The sequence below is a fragment of the Paramisgurnus dabryanus genome, chromosome 8, assembly GCF_030506205.2.
Source record: "Paramisgurnus dabryanus chromosome 8, PD_genome_1.1, whole genome shotgun sequence".
NCBI lineage: Eukaryota > Metazoa > Chordata > Actinopteri > Cypriniformes > Cobitidae > Paramisgurnus > Paramisgurnus dabryanus.
In genome coordinates, this window is record NC_133344.1 from 20,088,105 (window position 1) to 20,102,678 (window position 14,574).

The 14,574-nt window shown below is 35.4% G+C and overlaps 2 long non-coding RNA genes across 2 annotated transcripts; one reads left to right on the forward strand and one right to left on the reverse strand.

Annotated features, from left to right (window-relative positions):
• Positions 1 to 483: 483 nt before the first annotated feature.
• LOC135770940 (uncharacterized) lies at positions 484 to 5,874 on the reverse strand. Its single transcript, XR_010542804.2, has 6 exons — positions 5,768 to 5,874; positions 5,420 to 5,526; positions 4,968 to 5,037; positions 4,486 to 4,708; positions 4,137 to 4,374; positions 484 to 3,565 (listed from the first exon to the last, which is right to left on the reverse strand). It is a non-coding gene; the product is annotated as an uncharacterized lncRNA (long non-coding RNA).
• Positions 5,875 to 8,649: 2,775 nt separating this feature from the next.
• On the forward strand, positions 8,650 to 13,209 carry LOC135770941 (uncharacterized). The gene is made up of 3 exons (XR_010542805.2): positions 8,650 to 8,781; positions 9,079 to 9,174; positions 12,402 to 13,209. It is a non-coding gene; the product is annotated as an uncharacterized lncRNA (long non-coding RNA).
• Positions 13,210 to 14,574: the final 1,365 nt, after the last annotated feature.

Below are 14,574 nucleotides of genomic sequence, written 5' to 3' on the forward strand. Positions count from 1 at the left end.
AAATGTTGTTTTTTGAAAACGGATATTTACCGTAAACATTTTCTGTATTTTTACAGTCAACCTGCTGTAGAAAGAATAAAAAATTTCATAAAATAAATCTCCATTGAATGTTAAACGAAAGTATAAATCTGTATAAAAACTTTTAAAAATTGCAGAAATACCTTAAAATTACATAATTAAAACAAAGATTTCTGTTTTAATACAGTATTATTTCGTATATATTTAAGGTAATACAATTTATCTACGAGAACTCCTTGTCAAAGTAAAGACTTTTCCATTTAAAACACACAAAAAATTTAGTATAATTACCTTCAGATACGCTAATTTAAAGCCTAATACCAGTATATTGATCGACTTAAACTTTTATTTTATGTCATTATTCAATCTATTTACAGTAAATTCCTGTTAAATGTTGGGTTTATCCTGTACAAAAAAATAAGATCTTGTGATATTACGTTTCATAAACATATTTTTAATAGTTATTTATTTATAAAAACATTATTTGACAGTAATTATAGACACATCTAAACTAAATTTAAAATTTTTACCATTAATGTATGCAGGTTTACATTATATAAACATTATTTGACAGTAATTATAGACACATCTAAACTAAATTTACAAGCTTTTACCATTAATGTATGCAGGTTTACATTATATAAACATTATTTGACAGTAATAACAAGCAACTCTTCAATATATCTACATGTTTGTACCATTTAAATACTGGGGGGTTTACTTTATATAAAGATTATTTGGCAGTAATAACAAGCAACTCTCCAATATTTCTACATATTTTTTACCTTTAATGTATGGGGGCTTTACCTTATAAAAAATTTTTTATTATGGTAATTATAAGCAACTTTCCAATATATCTACATACGTTTACCATTAATTTATGGGGGTTTACCTTATATAACCAATACTTGACATTAATTACAAAAACATCTCCAATAAATTTACATTTTTTTACCATCAATGTATGAGGTATACTTTATATAAACATTGCTTTATACTAATAAAACTTTATATCAACATGACATTTACTCAATGCATGGGTTCACTTTATATAAACATAAATGGACAGTAATTACAAGCAATTATCCCATATATGTAAAAATACACATGTTTATTTTATGTAAACAATATTTGATGGCAATTACAAGCAACTGCCCTATATATATATATATATATACACACACACACACACACACATATACTTTTTCCATTACATCATGGGGTTTACTTTATAAGCCAGTGGTTCTCAAACTTTTTCAGCGTGCGGCCACCCTTTGGGTACGGTGCATTCCTTCGCGCCCCCCCAAAGAAAATTTATGACAAAAAACTGTTCTAAAACTTCACATTTTAATTAAACAAAACATTAAATTATACAAAGTAGTGCTACCTTTTTTTGGTTTAATTTCCCAGAATTCATTAGAATTTAATGTATTTTATAAAATGTCATAAAACTGGGGCCCCCCTGGCACCATCTCGCGGCCCCCCTGGGGGCCCCGGACCCCAGTTTGAGAACCACTGTTATAAGCAACTCCGATATATACAGACCTTTCTTATAAGTGCATGGGACTAACCTTATATGAATATAATTTGACAGTAATAACAAACAACTCCAATATATCTACAGACTTTTCTTAATAGTACATGGGATTTACTTAATATAAACATTATTTGACAGTAATTGCAACCAACATTCCAGTTTATGTCCACACATTCTGTATTAGTATATTGTGTTTTAAATGTACAAAAAACAAACAGAAGGTCTATGTTAAGTGCATTTGCATCAACAACTTTTTCACTAAATACATACATACATACATATTTCTGATATTTTACAGCAATGTCCTTTCCATTCACTGCAGATCCCCATTTGAGATGTACATTTCCACTCAAAAGAAAAGTGTTCATTTTAATGTTAAGTGCATTCATTTGGTGCACTTTAAAAGCAAAATAAATAAGCTATGGCTCTATGAAGAATGTTACCCTCTTGTTAATAATTTTGGGCCCTATGCACACTATTCCTACACCCCATGACGATTTGCGCGAATTATGGGTGCGACTTCTGGCGTGTAGTATCAGTAAACCAACGTTTTCCATGATGATTACGGTCATAAGCGGCAAAACAAAGGCGCTTTAAGGGAATTGAAGCGTTTTAGACCATAAAACATTTTTTGTTACATACCGGAAACATCTCCTCACTATCTGCTTGCTGCCTGCCCGTTGATCAAACTGTAAAAAAACGCGATCTCTGTAGACAGCCTAGACTTCACAAACGGCAATATCAACAAGTGGCCAAACCTAGCATCACAAAACAAAACAAAGTATTCCAGCCAATAAACGACAAAGGATTTGGGGGTGGGGGTTGGGCGCGTTCATGAAAGCACGGAAGGGAGGGGGAGGAGTTAGCTACGCTCCGTCTGTTTGAAAACAGTTTTAAAAGTCAACAATAACTAACGTCTCGCAGATTCGCTTAGAGAGCCTTTAAACATGTGGGAACACAGCTTGTTACACCTCAAACAGAATAATGTTGTTATCCACATTATTTTCAAACGCGGGAGTAAGAGATGTGACGTATTTCCCTTCTTTGTGCGGGAGCTCAGTTTTTATGGCCAGCAAGTAGAAAACAGTGTGGTGGGAGCACGCATAAAACATGATAAAAACAGTTATGGTAAATATTTACTACACCAGCCATGTATGAGCCAGTGTGAGGATGAAATTAAGAAGTGTCCTGATATATCATATGAAGATATATTCAATCGTTTCATGTTGTTCCTAGGGGTGACGGGTCTTCAATGCATGCAAGTTTTTTTAAACTGCAATTTTAAATCGACTTTTGAGTGAACTCAAAGCTAAATGCTATCGAAGCGTCGCAGCGCGCTCCAGCGCTTACGTGCACGCACACAGATGATAGAGGGATGTATCAACAATTCTTAGTTAAGGTAATAACATATTATTGATATATGTTGAAATATGAAAATATTAAATAATATTGAAAATGAGTAGACTATTCCTTTAAAATATGTGATTTATGTGGGTCTTTTCCAGGAGTATGACGTGTTGATAAAGTATTAATTAGACATGTTTTTGATATTTGTTTTAGTTAAATTAAGTACAATCCGAGTAATGCTGAAACGTTTTAAATTAAATTGGGGCGCTGGTGTGTACCTCGCATTGAACATTACGCCGCGGCAGTTGTGTGTGGCCTTGCTATGACAACCAGCTGCATTTAAGGGGTACTATCTCTTGAGTATGATCTGCAATGGAAAATGGAGCACGGACAGAGCTGGTACGGGTAATGGTTGTTTAAGTACTGTTCATGCTTAACATCTAGAAAATGCACATAGGCTTAAAACTCCTTCTGTCAAACACAATAGAAGCGAAGTTGTTTCCAGTAACAAACAAACAAGTTCATATATAATCAGTATTAATATAAAGATGTGAATGTGCATGCTAAAAAAAAGTTCATTTGGCAGATTGATATTCACCCACGTCCTTTCAGAACTCCAACGATGGCTATGATCCTCTGTAGTGGCTTTCACCAGGCCTTGTCCTGAAAAATAAAAAAAGATGTATCATGCTTGCAAAAATTCCTACACATCAGCCATGGCCACATTGTATTGTTTTCAATTTACACACAATGGCAACTTTGCCTCCCTCACAGCATCGCCAGAGCAAAGCCATTAGGTTGCCGCTCAACAATAATTTCAGTTTGGAGCTCGAATGAAAATTGAGCATGAACAAACTTTGCCTCTATTAATGCTTCTAATGCAGGAACATTAAAAGGCAGAGTCCACGATGTTTGAAAGCCAATGTTGATATTTGAAATCACCTAAACAAATAGACTCTGGACCTTCTGTTGATAGACCCACCCCACACATACGCAACCCGGCAAGGATGTCAGTTAGTAGACACGCTCCTTACTGCTGATTGGCTATAAGTGTGTTTTGGTAGTCAGCCCGTCTCCTTTTCCAAAGCGTTTTTCAAACATCGTGGACTCCGCCTTTAAGGGGTTAAAATGTCTTAAAAGGGTTCAAGCTGCTCTGTAGATGTGATCAACAAAATCTTAAATCCACTTGTAAATAATCTGGATAAACCAGTTGGATTTCCATACAAATCCTCACCTTGTGTTCATTAAGACGTGCTTTTCAGCTCTTCTTCGAACTCCTTTGCCGCTTCCCTCTTAGCTTCCAGGGTTTCAGCCTATCATGTTCTCAGCCATCTGGGTCACCAGCAAAGTAGAGTTTAACTTCACCCGGGCGATTCAAACTGTAGAGCAGGTTCAGAGGCTGGCTGTGCGAGAGCTGTCTGGTCTGGTTCCGACTTCACCACCTGGTCCTTGGCCTCTTGATCCTTGTCAAACTGAACACAGAATATGAACCATAACATGGGTGAGAAAGATTTGATAAACCCCTTTAGCGTCATATGGACAAATGCACAAACATTAAAATGCTACACATAACGTTAACTTACCTGTCCAAGTGGATTTCTCTTCCAGAAAATGGCCCTAACGTGATTTCTTGTTATTGAACAAAGCATTTGGTTTGTTAGATAATGATAAACCTTAACACCATCAAATAATTTTACCTGCAGCCACATTTATCCTATTATGTCTGAGGGTCTTTCCCTTAACAGTTTCCAGCAATTAAAGAAAGGACTGGTGAAGGTGACATGAATCTCCCCTTTCAGTGCGCCACTTCAGGAGAAGAAAGACAAAAGGACAGAAAGTTGCTCAGATTTGTAGAATGAATGTAAGAAAGTTTATTTGGTTACTGAACATAGGACAAAATATATTTACAGCAATTTCATTACAAACAAGGGGGGCAGCCGGAAAGGTGTAGGCTAAAGCCATGGATTATTACGCCTACCCTGTGTTACTTTATGAAATACAGTATGAAAATCATACTTAATACTATCCTTGGTTTTCGAATAGTACGTGGGTAAAATTGACTTACTGTAGTTGGTGAATGGGTCTTTCTCTGTTGGTTGTTCTCCCCCGATAAAAATCTTATTCCAATGCTTGATCTAAACAAGTAAGTTAAACAAATCAAATATCTTTTCAATGTCATTATAAAGAGGTTATGTAAACATATACTCTAACGAATAAATGACTGTTTTATCACTTTAAGTTACTCATTCCCACGCTTTTTTACCCCCCATGCCTTTGAGTTTTAAACTAACATTAGCTGACAACATTAATCATATAACGTCATATAAAACACAGCAATGTCAGATGGTAATGTACTACGAACACATTGAAATACGTGCTAATATCGCTACGCTAATAGCGAAGCAGTACAAAAACACACACAGCGATAAGCTATTTAAGTTATCCTATGAGGTTGCAGTAACGTTATGCTACCCGTGTCCCTAAACGTTAGAGTGTTAATGAAAAATGATCTCTTACCTGATATGCAGCGAGCACCACTTGAGTATTTTTACAGACCCCGTACGACCCCTTCTTCTATTCACATTCCAGCTTTTGTTCTTCATTGACACATCAACTAAAATTCGCTGAAAATTTAAGAATTTAACAGGCAGATATAAAATAATCCAGGTCTGACAGAGAAATCAACGCAAAGCAGCAGCTGCTCTGACCGATAGTAACGGACGTATTTTCAAACTTAAAATAGGGGCGCAGACCCGCGCACAATATATATATATATATCAACGTTTAAACAACAACTGACATTATTTTAATCATATCAACGTTAAAGGTAGATCATGTGCCGGCTGCGTAAATTTATTAATTTACCTTTAGTGAAAGCTGAATATCCTGAAAACGTTCCATACTTTATCAAGGCTCTCTACTCTGGCCAGTGGCCACTGCCAGTATGGCGCGATCTTACGTTATGACGTAGATCCCCCTCCCAAAGTCAAGCGATGTTATTGGTCGAGATTGCCTCTGCCGTACGATTCGTCCAATGATTGTACAACATTCAATTATTTGAATCTGCGCGCACTTTCTTGATACCTAAAGCACAGAGAGAGAGACTAAAAACAATTACGATGATTGTTTACACTTACACGGTTGTTTAATGTTTCAAGCATTTTAATGTCTTCAATTGCTTCACCCCCAGTTTACCAAAGCTCAAGTTTATGCAAGAGCCTTGGTTGAACTGTTGAGCCCCAGAATAAATTCCTAGTCTTTCACACATTGTTCACCTATTGTAAATTAAAAAATATAGCACCCCATTGTAAAGCTTTATTCATAGTGTGGCTGTTTTCCCCATCAACCGAGAAAATTGTGTAGTGGCCTAATGATTTCACAGTGAGGGCCTTGAATTTTGTTGAATATACAGATTGACTTTGTGTCTTCAATGTTTTTAAAGTGGACATGTGCCAATATAGTCTATGGTCAATATATACGATAACAGAAAACCACTGTCAGGGCAGCATTTCAAACAGACAAAAAGGACAATTTCACCCTTAAAAGCCAAGCCAAAAGAGGACATATCAGGACACAAGATTCAGTCCTTTCACATCAACAAAGCAGACAGGCATTAGGAGGTTAGTAGTTTCCAGCATTCTTAAGCCTGGTTGTCTTGCAGAAAAACTGTCCCAAAGCATGATGCTCAGAGACTTGAGGCTGCAGCACCACTTGCCAGACAGCAGCAGCTGATACAGTCCATGGGTGGGGTCTGAAAATGTTGCCATTCAATTTTTCTCTGCCACTTATGAAATTGTTACAGAACACTTCAGAATTGTAAACACTAAGTCAGTGCCTGACAGTAAAACACGGGAAATATGATGCATAAACAATCACTGACTATTCTTGATTTCAGAATTTTATATAAAACTTAAGCTGTGCAATTATTACCTGTACAATAACTGTATAGGCCTATTTAGCTGTGCAACAATACCTCCTGCAGTATTTCATCTTTCGAGGCAATATTTTTAGATCTGTGTCTGTAGTATAACACACAGTTATTATTATGTTCAATTTTTATTTACAACATATCTGCATGAAAGGTAGCCTACATAGCTCTTTTTATTTTTTTATTTTATGCATATATTTTTTATCTATCACTCTTATTTCTGCACTTGTTGAATCTTAAGCTGATGTGGCCAGCAAAGTTTATCTTTGCTTCTGAAATATAATACATTTCTTAATTGTATATTTCTGAATTGGTTGCAGGGGACTTGGAAGTTTTGCAGTTGCCCTGTATTTGATAGGTGTGAGGTGCTAATTTTAATTCCCAGCTGTCTGCATGCCATCTAACTGACATCAGAAGCCAAAGTTGATAAGATACAGACACAAAGTATGTACTGCAAAGTATGTACTGGAAAAAGAGCCTCAGGCCAGCATCTGTAATAGACTTTGGGGCTCATGGGCCCATGGACTCCGTAAAAGTGGGATGAAGATCACAAAATGGCCATTAATGACTGTGAAGTCAAAGACTTCTAACATGTTAGGATAGTACAAGCTTGTTTTACTCCATTCAGGTCGTCTGGCTCTGTCTGTCTCTGTTCTAAATACCCTCTGTGTACTGGTATTTTCATTCTGTATTTAGGCTATATGTTAGGGGAGTGGGCGTATGTACTGTATGATGTGAACTGGCTGCATTGTACTTTTTTTATTGCTGTGGTCGAAAACGGAAGTGTCCACAGCTAGCCACCGCCCGCCATTTCAGCAGCAATGTATAATGGCAATGGCATGCAACACGTCAGCCAAGTATGGGCAATGATGGCACTAGATCCATGATGGCAGGTAACATTTGGGCCAATTGTGGGTGGGAAGTATGTGGCCCAGATCAGTTTAGTGATTGTAAGCCACATTTGAAAACTGTGATTTACAATAAATAATTATAAGAATTTAAGTATTTTTAGGCTTTCTAAATCTTAATGTAATTTAACCCTTTTTAAATAGTTTTGTAATAAAAGAAGCTAATGTATTTGGACAATTATGTTTGTTTACATTTCAGTTACATAAACATGGTTTCAGATCATGGTCAAGATAATTTTGTTCAAGTGATCCTGAACTTCCAGATGTTTTTCTTTCTGAATTTTAAAGTATTGATAACGTTTCTTGAGCTGTACCATGGATTGTTTCTATTTAAATTTGCTTTTGCGCGCTTTTCATTGTAGCAGGGGGTTTATTCCTGCTCAAAATTTCTAACTTCAACGACTGTAAAGCTATCATTGTTTACGATCAAATGTCAGATAGCCTACTGTATATTGTATTTACGCATGTATATCTTGTTCCCCAACGAGAATTTTGTATGTTGGTGCTTTTGTTAATAAAAAAAGTTAGATACTGTATAAATAAACGATATATGTTTCACTGTGCTTTTTGCCTGCCGAAGTGTTAAAAACGATCGCGTTACATTAGGATGCGTAGTTTATTATGCAGTGCATCAAGAACCTACAAGCGGATGACATCAAAGTACTGCGAGAACGACTCGAAAAATCATGCGCAGGATTATGATCTCAAATCCCTCTCGCGTTATTTTAACGTCATCCGTTTGTACGTTCTTGCAACGCATTATGTAGAACACCTTATCAAAAATGATTGAGATGGCCAATCAAATCAAAAAAAGGCGAGTGCCACTGGCCAATCACATAACAGATGACGAGCTTTCCTCTGCTTTCCTGTTGACGCAAGCCGAGCGGTGGCCAATCAAATAAACCAATAGGCGGGGTAACCGTTACAGGAGCAACGCTGCCTGCAGCCGGCCATCATAACGGACACAGATTTCAAAGCGGGTGAAAGATACTAGTTGCCAACCGCCAATAAAAGTTAAAGAAGAAGAAAGAACAAGATTACTAGTAAGTACCTGAACTTGAGTATTTAAACTTTTTCAATCATAAAATGTTTTAGTTTAAATGTCTAACAAACGAATAAAGGGATGCAAACGTTTACGTGATCATCTAGTATGTGTTATAGGCTATTGCAGTTTGACGGCCATTATTAGCTGTTGTTAGGCATAAGAATTACTGTAATCATATTATTAATGAAGTTAATTAAATTGGTTATCTGGTCTTCCCGTTGTTAGAACATTTATAAAAAAAATAATATTTGAAAATGTATTTCTGTAACGTTTAAATTTTCTTTTTTGGTGAAAGTGTGTCAGGTCTGTGTTCATCAAGACTTGGAAGACTCTGGAGTAGGACAAAAAGGATGATGGGGTGTATATTCCAGTAGACACGTAAAACATCAAGGTAAATTAAAACTGCAAGCAGTGATGGAAGGGCCCTCGCACACATGACACCGCCACGCCGTGGCATAAGAATTAAAGGGAACAGTAGTAAATAGGCATTTAAGCATGTAAACATAGGTGAACCATTTAAAAGTGTATGAGAGTATGAGTGACTACATGTAAATATTGGCACGTAGATGTGTTCAGTCCAGGACTCTTATTGATCATGTAAAATGTAGGGCAGATCTGACTTTGAATAATCAGTGTAAAACATGTTACTTCTTGTTGCCAGCAGGTGGCGCTATGGCCATAAGTGACTATTGGCATGTAGATGTGTTCAGTCCAGGACTCTTGTCAATTATGTAAAGTTTGGGACAGATCAGACATTGCATAATCATTGTAAACATGTCACTTCCTGTTGCCAGCTGGTGGCGCTATAACTATAAGTGACTATTGACATGAAGATGTGTTCAGTTCAGGACTCTTATTAATCATATGAAGTTAGGGAAAGATCGGACATTGCATAATCAGTGTAAACATGTCACTTCCTGTTGCCAGCTGGTGGCGCTATGACCATAAGTGACTATTGACATGTAGATGTGTTAAGTCCAGGACTCTTATTAATCATATGAAGTTAGGGAAAGATCGGACATTGCATAATCAGTGTAAACATGTCACTTCCTGTTGCCAGCTGGTGGCGCTATAACCATAAGCGACTATTGACATGTAGATGTGTTCAGTCCAAGACTCTTATTAATCATGTGAAGTTAGGGAAAGATCGGACATTGCATAATCAGTGTAAACATGTCACTTCCTGTTGCCAGCTGGTGGCGCTATAACCATAAGTGACTATTGACATGTAGATGTGTTCAAGTCCAGGACTCTTATTAATCATGTGAAGTTTGGGACAGATCGGACATTGCATAATCAGTGTAAACATGTCACTTCCTGTTGCCAGCTGGTGGCGCTATAACCATAAGTGACTATTGACATGTAGATGTGTTCAGGTCAGGACAGATCGGACACTATGCCTGAGTTCCAGCAACCTGTTTCATAGCGAAATATCCAACTTTGTCGGGCCAGAACCGACACAAATTTTAATATAGAATCAAATCCTTCGCAATTTAGCATCACAAAGGCCTTAAGATGAGACTCGCCAAATATGATGATGATCTGACGAAAACTGTAGGAGGAGTTAGTTAAAGTATGACTGCTGGAAATGAGAAAACTGTGCCAAAATCTGAGAAATAATTCAAAATAGCTGACTTCCTGTTTGGTGTAGGGCGTTGCTCCAAGAGACTTTTTTGTAGGGCTTGTAATAATACATGAGCATACCGAAATTCGTACATGTAAGTTAAACACAGTCCAAGGGCTGTTGCATTGAATATTTGAAAGTGGCGCTAAAACATGTTCCTTCAGGTTGCCAGCTGGTGGCGCTATGGCTATAAATGAAAATTGTTATGTAGATGTGTTCAGGTCAGGACTCTTAGCAATCATGTGAAATTTGGGACTGATCAGACATTGTATGCATGAGTTTCAGCAACTTCCTGTTTCATCGGAAAACATCAAATTTTGTCGGGCCAGAACCGACACAAATTTTTATGTAGAGTCAAATCCTTCGCAATTTAGCATCACAAAGGCCTTAAGATGACACTCGCCAAATATGAAGATGATCCGACGAAAACTGTAGGAGGAGTTAGTTAAAGTATGACGCCTGGAAATGACAAAAACTGCGCCCAAATCACAAAAATAACTCAGAATAGCTGACTTCCTGTTTGGTTTACGGCTTCGCTCCAAGAGACTTTTTTGTAGGTCTTGTCATGCTACAGAAGCGTACCGAATTTCGTAATTGTACGTTAAACACAGTCCGAGGGCTGCTTCGTTGAAAATTTGTAGGTGGCGCTATAGAGCCGTTTTCCCACGCCTAATTCCAAAGCCTACACCACATGTAAATTTTCATCACTCTTGACATCCGTGCAAAATTTCATGAGTTTTTGAGTATGTTTAGGCCCTCTAAAGTCCCGCTGAAGTCGGAGAAAAATAATAATAATAATAACTCCTTGAAGAACAATAGGGTCCTCACACCCCGGTGTGCTCGGGCCCTAATTAAATGTTGAGGCTCATGTTGTCATCTTTTTGTTTATATCCACCTGTTTCTTGACGTAAATGCGGGCGCCGCCATCTTTGAGCTTTCCGGTTTATGACTTCCGGTGAGCCACTATAGCTAACGTTAGCCTATTACGAAGGACACAAGTGTGCCGTTTTGTGCAATCAGGGGTTGCTATAATAGCTAACACAAATGCAGTAAATCTCTACAAAACATTTGTTTTAACCCCATCCAGTAAAACCTTTCATAGAAACTACCAGTAAACAATAAATACAAGAATTGTTTAAAAACACTTAAAATGCTGATAAAAAATATGCTGATTTAACGTTAGCTGATTTATTTATTCTGCTACTATATATTATTACAAAAATGTGATTACAGTACATACATGACATAATCCGCTTAGTTAATGTTTATAATAGTTCTTAATGTGTTTGAGCTTATTTTTGTTATGTTTTAAATAAAAAAGCAAATACTTTCATAAGCTCATGTCTCCACCTGCGTAAGAAGCAATGTTATAATATTTTCATAAACAAAAACAATACTCAATACATATGGAGTAGTTTAATATGTTTATTAGGGTTTGTTCAAATAACTTGCACGGGTTGGTTGAATGATACTGCTGACTGTGTCAGAAAGCATCTTTTGCAGCGATTTTTGTGTGAGCATATCAATGAACACCCCTGACCACTCGGTGAGTTTCACGTCTTTGTAAACGAAAGTTTAATGCATTTAAGAAAGGATTGTTCCAGTGCACCTATTAGACCCATTATAGAGGTGGGAGGTGATACAAGAAACACCTGAAAATTCTCGGGGCAGCCACATATCTCGAAATTTCAGTCAAAACCGTTCTATTTCATCATAAACAATCCGAAAACAGGGCTTTAAGTGTAAAATACCGAACTTGTCCTTTAAGTACATGCTCAGATCTCATTTGCTTTTGAGTACCTTAATGAAAAGTACGTCTTTAAGGTCTAAGCTATGTTTCATTTTATTTAGACATTTAACACTTTCGTCCAAAGCAACTTCTAATGGTCTATCTGTCTGTTTTGAAGTATATCTTTATGCTTTTAATTGCTGTATTATATGGCTTTGGCTTAATAACAAATATTCATTTGCATCTATTTTCTTTAATATAACAGTGGGCTGCTGTAATGTTTACGTCTATGGAAAGAGGAGCTGAGAAGCAGTACTTCTTGTTGAGGACAATCTTGAACACTTTCTCATACACATTTATTATTATTATTAGTGTTGGATTGTTTTTGTTTCAATTTTATTAATTGTATTGTTTTAATTTTTCGATCGATTTGAAATTACCTCAGTTAGATTCATGCTAATACTTTAACTGGAACTTGTATCTTTCCGTAAAGCTGACTGTAGAGTTGGTTTCACATACACATGAAGTTGTAGTGTTTCTAATTAACTTAACTAACTTTTAAGTTCAGTTTGGTTCAAACTTGTATTTACCCATGGTAATTCATTTAAATTTTAATTCATGCTAATATGTTAATTTCAATGAAAACTTCTGTATTTGTGTATAGCTGGTCATTTGGGCAAACTATGTTTCACACACCAGTGTAACTGTCACAATGTTTTTTTTATTTTTTATTTTTATTATTAGTTTGTTCTAAACTTCTGTTTGTTTACTAAGGATTAAATTGCTTTGTAATTTAAGTTGTTGGTGTTAGATTCATGCCAATAATGTATTTGAACAAACTAGTATTTTTGTTTATTGCTGGCAGTTTATATTAGAATAGTTTTAACACATACAATGTGGATGTCGTAGTGTTATTGACTTGTGTTATTGATTAATAAAAATGGCAAATAATTTCAAAGTAATTTTTTGTGTTATTTATTAATATAATTTGGGCAAGATCAGGCTGAGTTATGGCTCAGTTTTGGAAGTTCTGGTTAAATGCTGGTTTTAATATGGTGACTTATGGCTGAGAACCGGTACCAATGAACCTGATCTGGGCCGGTTATGGGATATTATCTGGCCCTTGTCTCTAATCCAGAACTGGGCCATTGTAGGGCCGTCATTATTTGTTGTATGTGGGCCGAGGAAAAACTTATTTTACTTTTGCCAAAATTGCTATGTGGGTCCTTAAATTAATGGGATAAATATATTGGACAGTTGCTCTTAAATACTATAAAATTATGTTTATATAAAGTAAACCCTATACAGTAATGATAAAGTAATGTAGATATATTGGATACTTGCTTTTATTTACTATAAAAATTTTTATATAAACTGAACTTCATGAATTAATAGGAAAAGTATATAGATATATTAGATAGTTGTGTGTAATGACTATAAAAGTAAATTTATTCAACGTAAACCTATAGATTAATGGGAAAAGTACGTAAGTGTATTTGATAATTCCTTGTAATTACTATAAAAGTATGTTCATTTAAAGTAAACCCTGTAAATTAATAGGTAAAGTCTGTAAATATAATTGATAGTTCCTTTTAATTACTATAAAGTAATGTATTTATAAAGTTAACTTCATTCATTAATGAGAAGAGTCTGTAGATATATTGGATAGTTGCTTTTAATTACTATAAAAGTATGTTTTTTTCAAATTAAACCCTATACATTAATGGGAAAAGTATGTAGATATATTGGATAAATGCTTGTAATTACTGTGCAATATGGTTTATATAAAGTAATGACGATAAAAATATGGCTTTGCAAGCTATTATAATGTGATCTTATTTTTTTCTACAGTTCAAAAACAAAATTTAACAGGAATTTAATATTAATAGATTTGATAATCCCATAAAATAAAAGCCTAAAGCTGTTAAAATACGGTATTTTAAGTAATGTTATGTAACTTTTTTTGTGTTTTACATCTAAAAATCTGTAATTTGACAGATAGTTCTTGTGGATGTAATTGATAATGTTATGAATTTACCAAAGAATACTGTGTAAAAAAGAAGACTTCATTTAATTTTATCATTTTGAGGTATTTCTGCAATAATATCCAGTTTATATGCAGATTTATTCATTTATTTTACATTCTACAGACATTTTTTAATGGGATTTTCTTTTCATTCTTCAGCAGTGGAACTGTAAAAATATAGTACATTTTACGGTAAATATCTGTATTTTAAAAAACAGAATTATTCCGTAGAATAACTTAAGGTTTTTTACTGTAATTTGAAGGTAAGTGTTTGGCAACTTTGCTGCCAGACTTTTTACCGTTTTTTTACGATTGTTTTTTTACATGTATTTACCTTAAAGTTAAGGTTTCATATTAAAAAAACATATAGTTGTCTTAATTTTAAATATGTGATTTTTTTTGTATTTTTACA